Here is a 14,106-nt window from a genome sequence, read left to right as displayed (position 1 = left end):
GCCCTGCTGTGAATCGATTAGTGTGATATTTCTGCATTTTTGATTTCGATGTCATTTTTATTTCAGTAGCTTTATTTTGTTTAATAAAATGTCAATTACAGGAATGAATGGGTTTGTATTTTAGCGCGCATATAAAAAATCTCGGTTCGATGGACAAACAACATGAACCGAATGATGGAGAATGTCATTCGATGATATACGGTAAAAGAAATCGTAATCTAGTACCCAGAAAAATCTTGAAATGTGTTTAATGATTTTAAAGATATCAATAATAACAACAATAAAAACAAAATCTTAAATTATTTGAATTAATTAAATATTTAGTTAAAACTTGATTTAATATAAGTAAAATATTAATTGGGAATAAAGTAATTTATTAAAAGTGATTTATAAATTACTATCTATGTATACCCTACTATTACCTTAAAAATTACTTCGCCACCCTAACTAAGATCAATATAAATAAAAAACACACTTTACTATTTTTCATATTTCCTTTAGTTGGGAATAAACTGTCCCATTATTCCATGAAAAGGTCAACCACGACTGATCAAATTTTAGAATTTTTGAAGATAATTCAACAAAATTTGGTTTATGGTCTTTTGTTTTAGCTACAAGACTATTAAATTTTTGAATTCGGTTTGAATTATTACACCTTGCCGCCATACAAGCGGATCTCCAAATATCGCTTTTTAGCTTATAATTCTGTTAATTATAATATTATTCCTTCAAAAATTGGCAGATCTAATATATATATCACACAAAAATCAATTGGAAAAAAATTAAAAAAATACTTTTTTCGTTTGTTAAAAATTAAAAGATTTCGGTTTGTTAAATGCGGTAAAAGTGTGTAAAAACTTTTGTGAAAAAAATATCTTGCAAGTTCTATTATTCTGATATTTTTGCGAGAAAGTTTTGAAGTATTGTGAAAGAAGTAAGTTCTCCAAGTGTGTTGAATTTACACACAACTGGTGTATGAAGAGAAGTAAATGTTATTGTTGTAAAACAATGTAATAGTCCAACTTCTTTATATTCTTTGTTACAGTAGCTCAGCAAAAAATCGAAGTACTTACAAAAGGATTACATTTATCACCACTTACATTTTTTTGCTTCTGTGGAAGTGATGTTTAATAACTTTTAAAGAAGCGAAAATAACTTTATTTTTTTGAAACTGCAGATATAATTTTGTGCTGACATTTGTATACCCTACATTATAGTAAGGAGGGTATGAAGCGTTGTGCTGTTTGGTCTGACACCCATTTTAATTGGCTCAGAATCATTTTCTGAGTTGATTAAGCTACATATATATGTCCGTCTATCTGTGTGTCCAAGTAAACCTTGTATGCACGCTGCAGGCGGTAATTTTCAAGATAATTTAATGAAATGTTGCACATATACCTATTTTGGTCCAATGATGAATGCTATTGAAATCGGTCAATTCTTTCACCTAGCCCCCATAGAACCGGACTCCCAGAAAAGGACTTTTGAGCTCATAATTGTGTTAAATCTTCTTGTATCTCTAGAGAAATCGGCAAAACATTAAATTTATATAAATGTAATTATACTGCCGATTTCTGAAAATGACATGAAAAATTCTGCGTTTATAACTTTAATGAAAACGAAACTCCCTCTACCAAGCGTACCAATAAAGATAGGCCCCTTCCCCCCGATTTCAGAAATTCAAAATATTTCCGAATAAAGGCAATAAACAATTTAAATGCTTTATTTTTTAAAATAATTGAAATAATTTACATACTGCTAACTGGTGTAGGGTATCACAATGTCGGTCGTGCCCGACTATACATTCTTAATTTTTTGAGTTAAAAATGTAATTTTTGGGGTTTTATGTTAAATATGTGTAATTCCTTTATTTATGTTAATATTATTTAAGGCAAATTAGTTGTATTCTATAATACTTCCAAATAACTTGCAAAAAAATAACATAAAAATTGCTTCATAAGAATGACTTACGAAGTAGAGAATTTTTGCTTGCATGAGACCCATATAATTTTGGGCGACTCTAATGTACATACATACGTATGTACGTGCAATACAAAGTTTATCTTGTACTTATTTATGATTATAGTGTCAAAATAGAAAAAATAATATGAAATAAAAACGGCAAACGGTAGCTGCTGGTAGCTGCAATTATAATGAATACTTTGAAATGAGTATAAACAAGTTGAATGCTGATAAATCTAAATAATTTGCATATAAATGGTAGTAAAACGTCTTTAGTCACCCGAATCTTAAGCAAACTATAAAAATTAAAATTTTGTTTTTTGCTTCTTGACACTACACGTATGGATGTGCCTGTGTGTATGTCTGAATAACAATGGTATTGTTAAGTTAAATTTTAGACGGTGTCTTAAAAACTTAAAAACTGGTCATAGTTGTTACAAGGCACACATTTATACATCTACATATTTATGTAAATATGTATGTACATTTATTTATGTAAATATGTATGTACATTTAAGCAGTAGCATGCAGATATTTTGCACCACAATAATACACGAGTACTAATAAGTATCAACATGTATGTATATTAGAGGGGCCCAAAAAATATTTTTATATATAATTAATTGGCATAATTTTTGGAAGAAATCAAAAAAGTCCTATTATTTACCCAGTTTTTTTAATTTTCAATCCATTTCGAGCATATGTAGGTTCCCGTTATCTGATTGGGCAAAAATTTAATACAAGCAAGACCCATCCAAACAAAATCGATATTTTTGGGCACTTTTAATAAATAGTATATAAGTATGATTTTTTTATATGCTGGGGAAGGTGCACTAACTGAAAGAAGAATGTATATTACATATGTATGTATATATGTATATATGAGTGCTCGACGATACCAGTTTCTAGGAAGATGGGAGCTCCTTTTCTTCTTCGGTCTGTTATTAGTGTTTTGGTTCTCGTTGCCAACGGAGCAACGGAGCATCTTCTTCAACTTTTCCTCTGTGGCCTATACAGGATGTGGTGATTGGCAAAATTTCCTCAAGTTTTAAATATCTAAGTATATATATATATATATATATATATATATATATATATATATATATATATATATATATATATATATATATATATATATATATATATATATATATATATATACATCTATGGAGTATATACATTTTACCATTCCCCTAAATACTTACACCTAAATATATGTATGTATGTATAATAATTATAAACACTACATATAACTACTCGAATAAGACCTTCAAGTGAAGCTGCTTTTCAACTTATTTTACAGTAGGGTTTCAGAAATTTGGATTTCTATTATTTTGTTGTCTTTTAAATAATAATAAGCACCACTTACCACCTAATATGGGGAAAATGGAAATAAAAAATAAATTGTTATAAAATAGGTTATGTTGAAAAAGTTTAGATCATGTTGGGTTGATGGGAAGATGTATATCCGAAGAAATACACATTTAAAGGTATAAAACCTTATATAGTATTTACTAAATCCGTCCGATTTTCAGAAACTCAATTTCCTTGATATAATTCCTAAGAATTTTCCAATCAGTGTTCGTGAGGGACTTAATAGACTTTGGTGGTGGTCATAGTATTTTGAATCTTATGTACCGATATTCTGAAAAGGACTGCTCTCCGAAACTCTCCGAAACTCTCCGAAACTCTCCAATTCTAAATTTACTTTATAAGCTTTTCCGGACATAAATGTAGTTATATCTAATATTAAAGAAATCTTTAAGGGCTTGTCCCCTGCGATTGGTATTTTTGCTACCCCAAGCTACATGGTAGGAGTTGGGAGCACAACTTATTACTATTTTCTTATTTTTTCTTTGTTCCTCTTCAAGCTACGTCGTTGTTTTAAACTGATTGCATCCGATTTGACAATCCTGTTGGGAGTAGAAAACATAAGTTCTTGTGACATAAAATACGTTCTCGGGCGAGACCATGTATCAGCGTAGAAAAGTTTAATTTAATTGGATGACCCCAATCATGGTCATCCATTAAACTGTGTTCTAGCGAATTGGTGATAACCTCCTCGCTCTTTGAATTTGACTTCCTGTGAAAGGCATCCCATTTTTCGACCGGCGCAGTATTTTGGCTTCCAAGAATTTCCAGGTCAGGTTACTGCCCCAACCTTTTATGTAGACAGGGGCAGTCGGGGAAAACTTTCCACCAAGTTTTGCAGGGTACCAGCACATTGGTGAGATGTCTTTTCCTTTTTCATTGTTCAGCTTCTACTTCCTCGTTTTTCGGGGATTCTTTTGAGGCATTCTTGACTTCGAGTTTGATCTTGCCGACCGACTTGTTTTCGGAATATCTGGCTTGGCGATGTCACCCTTACTCGCAGGATTCTAACTTGAGGTTACTTTAAGTGTGCTACGGCTTGGCTTTGACTGTATATTAGGAGACGAGGAGCATCTTCACCACTTGCTCTACTTTATCATTTTTGGGATTTGCTATGATGGTGTTGTTATTATTATCTGAAGATTCAGAGTCGGAACATCCATCTCATAACCCCTTACATTATTGCCAATGACATTCTGTACACGCATTGTCAGCCACGGAAGCCAAGGTTCCCACCTCCGTAGTAGTCTTCTGCTTACGATTGTAGGATGACGACGACATATGAGAGGTCAACAATTGCCGCCGGTACAGGGTTATTTAGGCGCTGCACCATAACTTTACTATTATTATTTTTGCTTTCCATATATGCTTTTTTTTAGGGGAACAATATGTTCTATCCCTCTGGTTGACAATATGTCCTGCCTCATCTTAGGCGAAACTATAGCTGGAAAAACAAAGATTGGTCACCACCACTCGCTCGATAGGAAGAACTGGAAAACTGCCTGTTTAAAAAAATACTTCTTAAATCTGCTTTATGTAGATTTAATTTTATTGCCTTCTGAAGCAAATCATTTATTTTTTAGTGGTTAAAAAAATTTTAAATTTTAAATTATAAAATTATATGATCCCGATGTGCGCAATAGGTACATGCAGTATAACTTCTGGGAATTAAATTGTGCAAAATTGTATCTCGATTGCTGCATAAAAATATATCGACCGAATAAATTCAATACTCTCTATCTTTTGAATGAAAATATTCATATAATCTATATCATTTTGAAATTTTTAATTTTATATCATTTTGAAATTTCTCTATCTTAAAATGAAAATATTTTTCAAATAATGTGAAAAGCTAATTATGTACATATATGATTGATTTAGATATGGTCTCAGAAAAATTTATCCACCATCATTTCGATGATGGGTATAATAATTAATTAATTTTAGTATTTACTTAAACATTAGTGTTTCATTATTTTATATGAAAATATACTCAAATGTTGATTATCTATAATCAACTATTCGGAAACCCTATAATTTTGGCTATTATATGTACATATGTAGGTAAGTATTGGGATGGATGACAGCGAATGAGCGAGTGCCTGAAAAAATTTTAAACAGTTTTTCACAATTGCTATCCACCATTGTGTTTTTTAGTTCCAGAGCATGTTTTTGTATATTTTGTTGTAGTTTTTCTGTTTTAATTCGTTTATTTTTTTGAGAAGTGATTGCACTAATAACACAACAAACTATTCATAGTGCAAAGAAAATCAGCAACGTAACCATCCATCCAAGCATACATCTATTTATTTAACATACATACATACATACATACATACATACATACATACATACATACATACATACATACATACATACATACATACATACATACATACATACATACATACATACATACATACATACATACATACATACATATGTATGTACATTAGGGTGGGTAGAAAATACCTTTTTTGCTCGGATCAACTTCTAATAGTGAACTGTAGTACTAAGATTTTATTGAAGCAATATTTAGTCGGTGGTCAAAGAAACGGCAAAATTTCTCTTCAAATCTCTATTGTTAATCTTTAAAAACTTAAATTGGTTAAACAGAAATACTCGACTTTAATATGGATATATTAATGTATGTACCCAGCAAAAACTTGGTAATGGCTTGTACTTACATAACCACTTTTTAATGATGCAGACGGTAACTAGTAGCCATTTAAAAGTAAGTCGTTATGTAAGTACAAGCCATTACCTAGTTTTTGCTTATAGTTAAAAGAGGTTTTATTAGCTTTTTACCTCATTACTTTTCAATGTAAGTTTTTCATAAGTATAAATACATTTTAACAAAACTTCACGAAAAAATATCTAAAAATATTAGCTACATATTTAACTATGTATACATTACGATTTTGCTCTAAAAAACGGCGAATTTATTAATAGTTTTTATTAATATTCCAAATTTTGGAGGCGATCCGCCTTCTCTGATCTTAAAAATAATTGAGTAGTATTTTGAATAATTCTACTTATTTGATCTGATCAAAAAAGGTATTTTCGACCCACCCTAAATATACATATGTATGTATAAATACATTAAAATGCTTCAAGATTATATGGATTTAAAAATTTTAAGCTAACTCTTTAATAACGACTTTAATTTTTCCTTGGATTATAAAAATATGTTACAAGAATAGGGTATTAAAAACCGACTTTTTAGAGATCGGTGTCATTCCAAAAAAACTACGTTATTAAAATTCACTATTAAATTATTTAATAAGAAAATCGTAGTCCTAAATTCGGCGAGGATCGATCTATAGTGAATATCTAAAAAAGTTCATATTTGGAGCCAATTTCTAAAAATCACATACATGCATTGATGGTGGCTATTTAAGTAGTCGAGTGTAACATATTACAATTCTTTAGGTTGTTACACTCAAAAATAGTAAACTACATTTTTTGAAGCAGTCTAATGTTGTGTTATATGCCTTACCGTCCGTCAAATCAACCAAACATCAGTCAGTTAGTCAATCAGTCAACTTACCTCCATTGGTGCTGTGTAGAAGTACACATTTTGCATGCAAATCAACTAAATTGCAATTCGTTTGTGGACCGTTATAATTGCCCTTAATGAATAAATAGGAAACGAAAACAACTAAAAACAAAACAATGCCAACAATCATCAGCAACAGCAATAGTGAACATTTAAGAAAACTCGACCCAAGTCATCATTTTGATCGTTATCGCAAATGCAATGTTTAATGTGATGTATTGTTCCTAATCGTTACAATCGCTATAACGAGGGCAATTAAAGTAGAGTAGATTCCAAGTTAAAATAAAAAAAATAAATAAATAATTGTTTTTTTTTTTTTTAAATAATTTGCAAGAAACGTATACATATACATACTTACATAATAATGGGTATAATATTTATTTATTTATTTGTACATTAGGTATATGATATATTTTTGACAAAAATTTTACCTATCATTATGTGATATCCAATAATAAATCAATCATAGAAATCATATTAGCGGATCGTTTTAGTAGAACAACCTTCCGCAACAAATATCTGTCTGTCTAAGACACTTCCGGGATCTACATTTTACGCTATTCTATCGGACATGTTTTAGCAAATTTTACTTTTTAAAACCAGTAAAATTGGTACATGAATAATATAGGTACGTAGCAAAAACAAAACGAAGGACTTCCAAAAGAATAACATTTATCACCACTTCAAAAGTAGCACTAAGTGAATTTTTTTTACCTTCTGTGGAAGTTTAATGACTTCCGAAGAAGTGAAAATAATACTATTTTTCAATGCTGAAGATATATTTTTTTGTTCTTACATTTTTATGAGTTAAAAATATTTATTTTTTGGATTTTTTATTAAGTATGTATGTCTAGTTCCCTTATTACCATTAATATTATTGAGTCAAATTAGTTGTATTCTATAATACTACAATCTCTCTTTCAAAGAACTTTTAATAAAAGAACATAAAAATTACTTCTTGAGAATCATCCTCCTATAACAAGCCTGTGTTAAAATCACAGGTCTTTTTCAGTACTTTCATAGAGTAAATTATACTTATTTTTGTCTCAGTTGTATATATATACATATTTTATGGGAAAAGATCTATATACATAATATATATGTACATATATACTTCTAAGTCAAAAGCATTGTTTAAAAATACTTAGAAATAATATTTCAAATAAATTAAAAATATATATACCAAATTTTCAACTTCATTGGTGCGGAAACTTTCTTGATGACATCAAAAAATTAGGGCATGTAAAGTTTGATACTTGGAAATAAAATTAATACCCTAATGTACATACATATATGTATGTACATAATGGATATAACTATTGACACTTTTTGCACATATGCAAGTTGACACATCCAAATATATGTTTTTTTTTTTTCCAATAAGCAATGTTGTTATTTCTTTTTGTTTAAACATGCGTTTTGGTTGGTTATCGTGGTAGTTCACTGCGCGCGAACAGTCAATCAGAGTCAAAGAGAGTCCGTATTGACCGGACTCCACTCGTCAGATGTAGTATTGTATAACAGATCCAGCCTGTAGCTGTGAGAAATCTCAAGATGTCATTAAGCTTAGACCCAGATATCTTACCAAGGTTGGATATAAAGTAGTTGCCAATAAAACTGTTTTTCTTAACGGCTTGATCAGGGCATTCACATGGAAGACCATTTCATCCTTTTCCCTGTCTTTGCAACTGCTATAATACTCATTAAAGGGGAGCACCAGCTGACTTGCATGTCCGTCTAGCACCCAGTGTCCTGTAAATGCCGCTATCAATCTCGATATATCCCACCTACTTCAGGCTATAAGGTGACTTGTGTGTTTCACATTGAAAGAAGGCCACAATAATTTGGCCCCTTTACCTGTGCCTAGGTTATTCCATCTATTTTCAGCATTTTGGAGAAATAATCTGAGGATACTGCTTTTGATAAAACCTGACGGAGTTGCCACTGAGATATCAAGAGCAGATCCCGTTCTGGCAAGCTCATCTGTCCGTTCATTTCCATAATAATCCCTATGCGCAAGGACCCAAACAAGGGTAATGTCAGACAGGCGATCCAGCCTTGTCAGATACTTCTTGCATTGTCTGACCAATAGGAAGTGGTAGTATAGGAGTTTAGGAAAAGTAGTGCCGCTTGACTGTCGACCAAAATTCCTATGTTTCTACGAATATTGAGGTCGTATAGTACCCTACAGGCTGACAATATCGCAAATATTTCAGCCTGAAAAGAAAGACGTTGAGTTATACTTACCCCACCTTCTTTACAGAAGACACCAGAACCAACACTGCAGTTCATTTTAGAACCACATACAAAGATTCTGGTGATATATTCGCTCGGTAGGTTTCCCATACAGCACTCGCTCCTAGAAGAAAGTCTGACTTTAAAAACTCTATCAATGTCCATGTGTGGGGTAATATAGTCGGATGGTTGGTTCAAGTTTGGAGGTAGTAGTCTTTAAATCTGTGCGTGTCCATATATTCTTGATCTCCAACTTCAGTATGAGTTAAGCCTCTCTGCGCTTTAAGAAGATATTATTAAAGATCTATAGGTAGTATATAACAGTAAGTTCAGAGCTTCTAAAGGACTTGTTCTTAGAGCACCTGCTATACCAATGCATGCTTATCTCTGAACTTTATTTTTTTCTTAGTTGCAATCCAGCATACAAGAGATCCGTATATAAGAATAGGACGTACTATGGCTGTATACATCCATTTAACTATGTTAGAACATCCTAGGCGACCGTTGCCTTCTTGACTCTATGTTGGATGTTAAGTTTCCATGATAATTTGGAGTCTAGAATAATTCCTAGATATTTAACATTACTTGATAAAGTTGGAGCTTGGAATCTTGATCTTTGTTATAAATAGTTCCACTTCTGATGAGGTTCTTTTTGTGACTGCTATAGCTTTCTTATATGCTTTTAATTTTTCACGGTATGGCTACCACGTTTTATTGTTGTAGGTTGTTTTAAAGGCTCACGTGTTTCTTAAGTAGCTTAGTTAACTCCGAATTCCACCTTGAAGGAAAGCTTTTTATTGCCTTTGTAATTGGGTAGGAAATTTCGAAATCTTTTCTCAAAACTTTAACAAATGTTTCCTCTATCTCGTCAAGACCAGCAATATAATTATAATCTTATGTTTATGTCTAAGGATCCCTGTGTCCTGCTTGCACGAGTTCGACAGAACCCTATTCTGTGATTGCAAGGATAAGACATGAGTGGCCTTACCCTTGCTCGGCGCGAATGATCAATCAATCGTCTGTCTAGTCAATGGTATTCTGACGCTTCAGGCATCTTATATGCTTCCGTGGTCATTCTCGGTAACCATACCCGTGTCCGGTTTAAGGCTTAAGCCTTCACACGCGTCACTAATCTTGACGATGCATTTACAGAGGAAGTCCTTTGGCAACATGTCCATGCATTTGATCGCCCTGTATCAATTTAGATTCCACAGTGACGTTTACCAGTTTGTAGTTATATCCCAAATGTACACATTTGTATTCAAAAGAAAAAATGGGAATCTCTTGTTAGATCCGAAGAGCTGTTTTATACACTAAAAAAAATCCATGCCTAATATATACGAAAAATGTCGTACATTGTACGAATCTTTCGTTGTTTCGCATCATGAAATTCTTTCGTAATATATACAAAATTGTACGAAATATTTGAGTATAATGCAAAATAATCTTGGAAAACTTAATTTACATAAATTGAAAAAAGTGAATTTGGAATAAATATGGTAAAATTTACGAAATATTAATTTATGCAAACATTTTTCTTCAAAATAATTTTGTTTAAAATAATTTTTCTAATTTTATTCTCCACATGAATTTTAATTTTTTTTTTATGAAAATAGTTTGTGAATTATATTATACTTTTTTTAAATTTTATAAAAATGTTGTAGTTTTATTTAATGACTAGCTATACCCAGTGTGCTTCGCTACCCTCATCGTAATGGAATAAAATAAATATTATTGTAAATGTATATATATCTGCAATATCAAAAAGTCCCCTATTTAAATTTATGTTTATATATTCAATATTTTAGAAAACTCAAAAAGTACCAATGAAGTACGAAAAAGTAACAAAAGACCTCTTTTATTTAATTTCATGTTCCTAAGTTCAATATTATAGAAAATTAAAAAAGTACCAGTTGAAGAACGAAAAATTACCAAAGGGTCCCCTTTTATAGATTCTCATTAACTCCGGGCTCCACATGGTTAATTTCATGTTATAAAAAACACAAAAAGTACCTTTTGAAGAACGAAAAATTACCAAAAAGTCCTCTTTTATATGTTCTCACTTATTCCGGGCTCTACGTACTTAATTTCATGTTTCTAGGTTCAATATAATAGAAAATTCAAAAAGTACCTTTTGAAGAACGAAAAAGTGCCGAAAAGTCCCCTTTTATAGGTTATCACTTAACCTTGGCTGTACTTGCTTAATTTCATGTTTCTAGGTTCAATATTATAGAAAATTCAAAAAGTACCTTTTGAAGAACGAAAAAGTACCAAAAAGTCCCCTCTTATAGATTCTCATTTACTCCAGGCTCTATATGCTTAATTTCATGCTTCTAGGATCAATATTATAGAAAATTCAAAAAGTACCTTTTGAAGAACGAAAAAGTACCAAAAAGTCCCCTTTTATAGATTCTCATTTACTCCAGGCTCTACATGCTTAATTTCATGTTCCTAGGTTAAATTTTATAGAAAACTCAAAAAGTACCATTCGAAGGACGAAAAAGTACCAAAAAGTCCCCTTTTATAGGTCCTCACTTAATTCGGGCTCTACATGTTTAATTTCATGTTTCTAGGTTCAATATTATAGAAAATTCAAAAAGTACCTTTTGAAGAACAAAAAAGTACCAAAAAGTCCCCTTTTATAGTTTCTCACTTAATCCAGGCTCTACATGCATACTTTCATGTTTCTATTTTCAATATTATAGAAAATTCATAAAGTACCTTTTGAAGAACGAAAAAGTACCAAAAAGTCCCCTTTTATAGATTCTCATTTACTACGGGCTCTAAATGCTTATTTTCATGTTTCTAGGTTCAATTTAATAGAAAACTCAAAAAGTACCAGTCGAAAGACGAAAAAGTACCAAAAAGTCCCCTTTTATAGATTCTCATTTACTCCGGGCTCTACATGCTTAATTTCATGTTTCTAGGTTAAATTTTATAGAAAACTCAAAAAGTACCAGTCGAAGGACGAAAAAGTACCAAAAAGTCCCCTTTTATAGATTCTCATTTACTCCGGGCTCTACATGCTTAATTTCATGTTTCTAGGTTAAATTTTATAGAAAACTCAAAAAGTACCAGTCGAAGGACGAAAAAGTACCAAAAAGTCCCCTTTTATAGATTCTCATTTACTCCGGGCTCTACATGCTTAATTTCATGTTTCTAGGTTAAATTTTATAGAAAACTCAAAAAGTACCAGTCGAAGGACGAAAAAGTACCAAAAAGTCCCCTTTTATAGATTCTCATTTACTAAGGGCTCTACATGCTTAATTTCATGTTTCTAGGTTAAATTTTATAGAAAACTCAAAAAGTACCAGTCGAAGAACGAAAAAGTACCAAAAAGTCCCCTATTATAGATTCTCATTTACTCTGGGCTCTACATGCTTAATTTCATGTTTCTAGGTTAAATTTTATAGAAAACTCAAAAAGTACCAGTCGAAGAACGAAAAAGTACCAAAAAGTCCCCTATTATAGATTCTCATTTACTCTGGGCTCTACATGCTTAAATTCATGTTTCTAGGTTAAATTTTATAGAAAACTCAAAAAGTACCAGTCGAAAGACGAAAAAGTTCCAAAAAGTCCCCTTTTATAGATTCTCATTTACTCCGGGCTCTACATGCTTAATTTCATGTTTCTAGGTTAAATTTTATAGAAAACTCAAAAAATATCAGTCGAAAGACGAAAAAGTGCCAAAAAGTCCCCTTTTATAGATTCTCATTTACTAAGGGCTCTACATGCTTAATTTCATGTTTCTAGGTTAAATTTTATAGAAAACTCAAAAAGTACCAGTCGAAGGACGAAAAAGTACCAAATAGTCCCCTTTTATAGATTCTCATTTACTAAGGGCTCTACATGCTTAATTTTATGTTTCTAGGTTAAATTTTATAGAAAACTCAAAAAGTACCAGTCGAAGGACGAAAAAGTACCAAAAAGTCCCCTTTTATAGATTCTCATTAACTAAGGCCTCCGCATGCTTAATTTCATGTTTCTAGGTTAAATTTTATAGAAAACTCAAAAAGTACCAGTCGAAGGACGAAAAAGTACCAAAACGTCCCCTATTATAGATTCTCATTTACTCTGGGCTCTACATGCTTAATTGCATGTTTCTAGGTTAAATTTTATAGAAAACTCAAAAAGTACCAGTCGAAGGACGAAAAAGTACCAAAAAGTCCCCTTTTATAGATTCTCATTTACTCTGGGCTATACATGCTTAAATTCATGTTTCTAGGTTAAATTTTATAGAAAACTCAAAAAGTACCAGTCGAAAGACGAAAAAGTTCCAAAAAGTCCCCTTTTATAGATTCTCATTTACTCCGGGCTCTACATGCTTAATTTCATGTTTCTAGGTTAAATTTTATAGAAAACTCAAAAAGTATCAGTCGAAAGACGAAAAAGTACCAAAAAGTCCCCTTTTATAGATTCTCATTTACTAAGGGCTCTACATGCTTAATTTCATGTTTCTAGGTTAAATTTTATAGAAAACTCAAAAAGTACCAGTCGAAGGACGAAAAAGTACCAAATAGTCCCCTTTTATAGATTCTCATTTACTAAGGGCTCTACATGCTTAATTTTATGTTTCTAGGTTAAATTTTATAGAAAACTCAAAAAGTACCAGTCGAAGGACGAAAAAGTACCAAAAAGTCCCCTTTTATAGATTCTCATTAACTAAGGCCTCCACATGCTTAATTTCATGTTTCTAGGTTAAATTTTATAGAAAACTCAAAAAGTACCAGTCGAAGGACGAAAAAGTACCAAAAAGTCCCCTTTTATAGATTCTCATTTACTCCGGTCTCTACATGTTTAATTTCATGTTTCTAGGTTCAATATTATAGAAAATTCAAAAAGTACCTTTTGAAGAACGAAAAAGTACCAAAAAGTCCCATTTTATAGATTCTCATTTACTCCGAGCTCTACATGCTTAATTTCATGTTTCTAGGTTTAATTTTAAAGAAAACTCAAAAAAGTACCTGTGTAGAACGAAA

The sequence above is a fragment of the Lucilia sericata genome, unplaced genomic scaffold (assembly GCF_015586225.1).
Source record: "Lucilia sericata isolate MDLA Ls3-8-SP2 unplaced genomic scaffold, ASM1558622v1 Contig000253F_arrow, whole genome shotgun sequence".
NCBI classification, from domain to species: Eukaryota; Metazoa; Arthropoda; class Insecta; order Diptera; family Calliphoridae; genus Lucilia; species Lucilia sericata.
Note: the sequence above shows the minus strand (reverse complement) of the source record.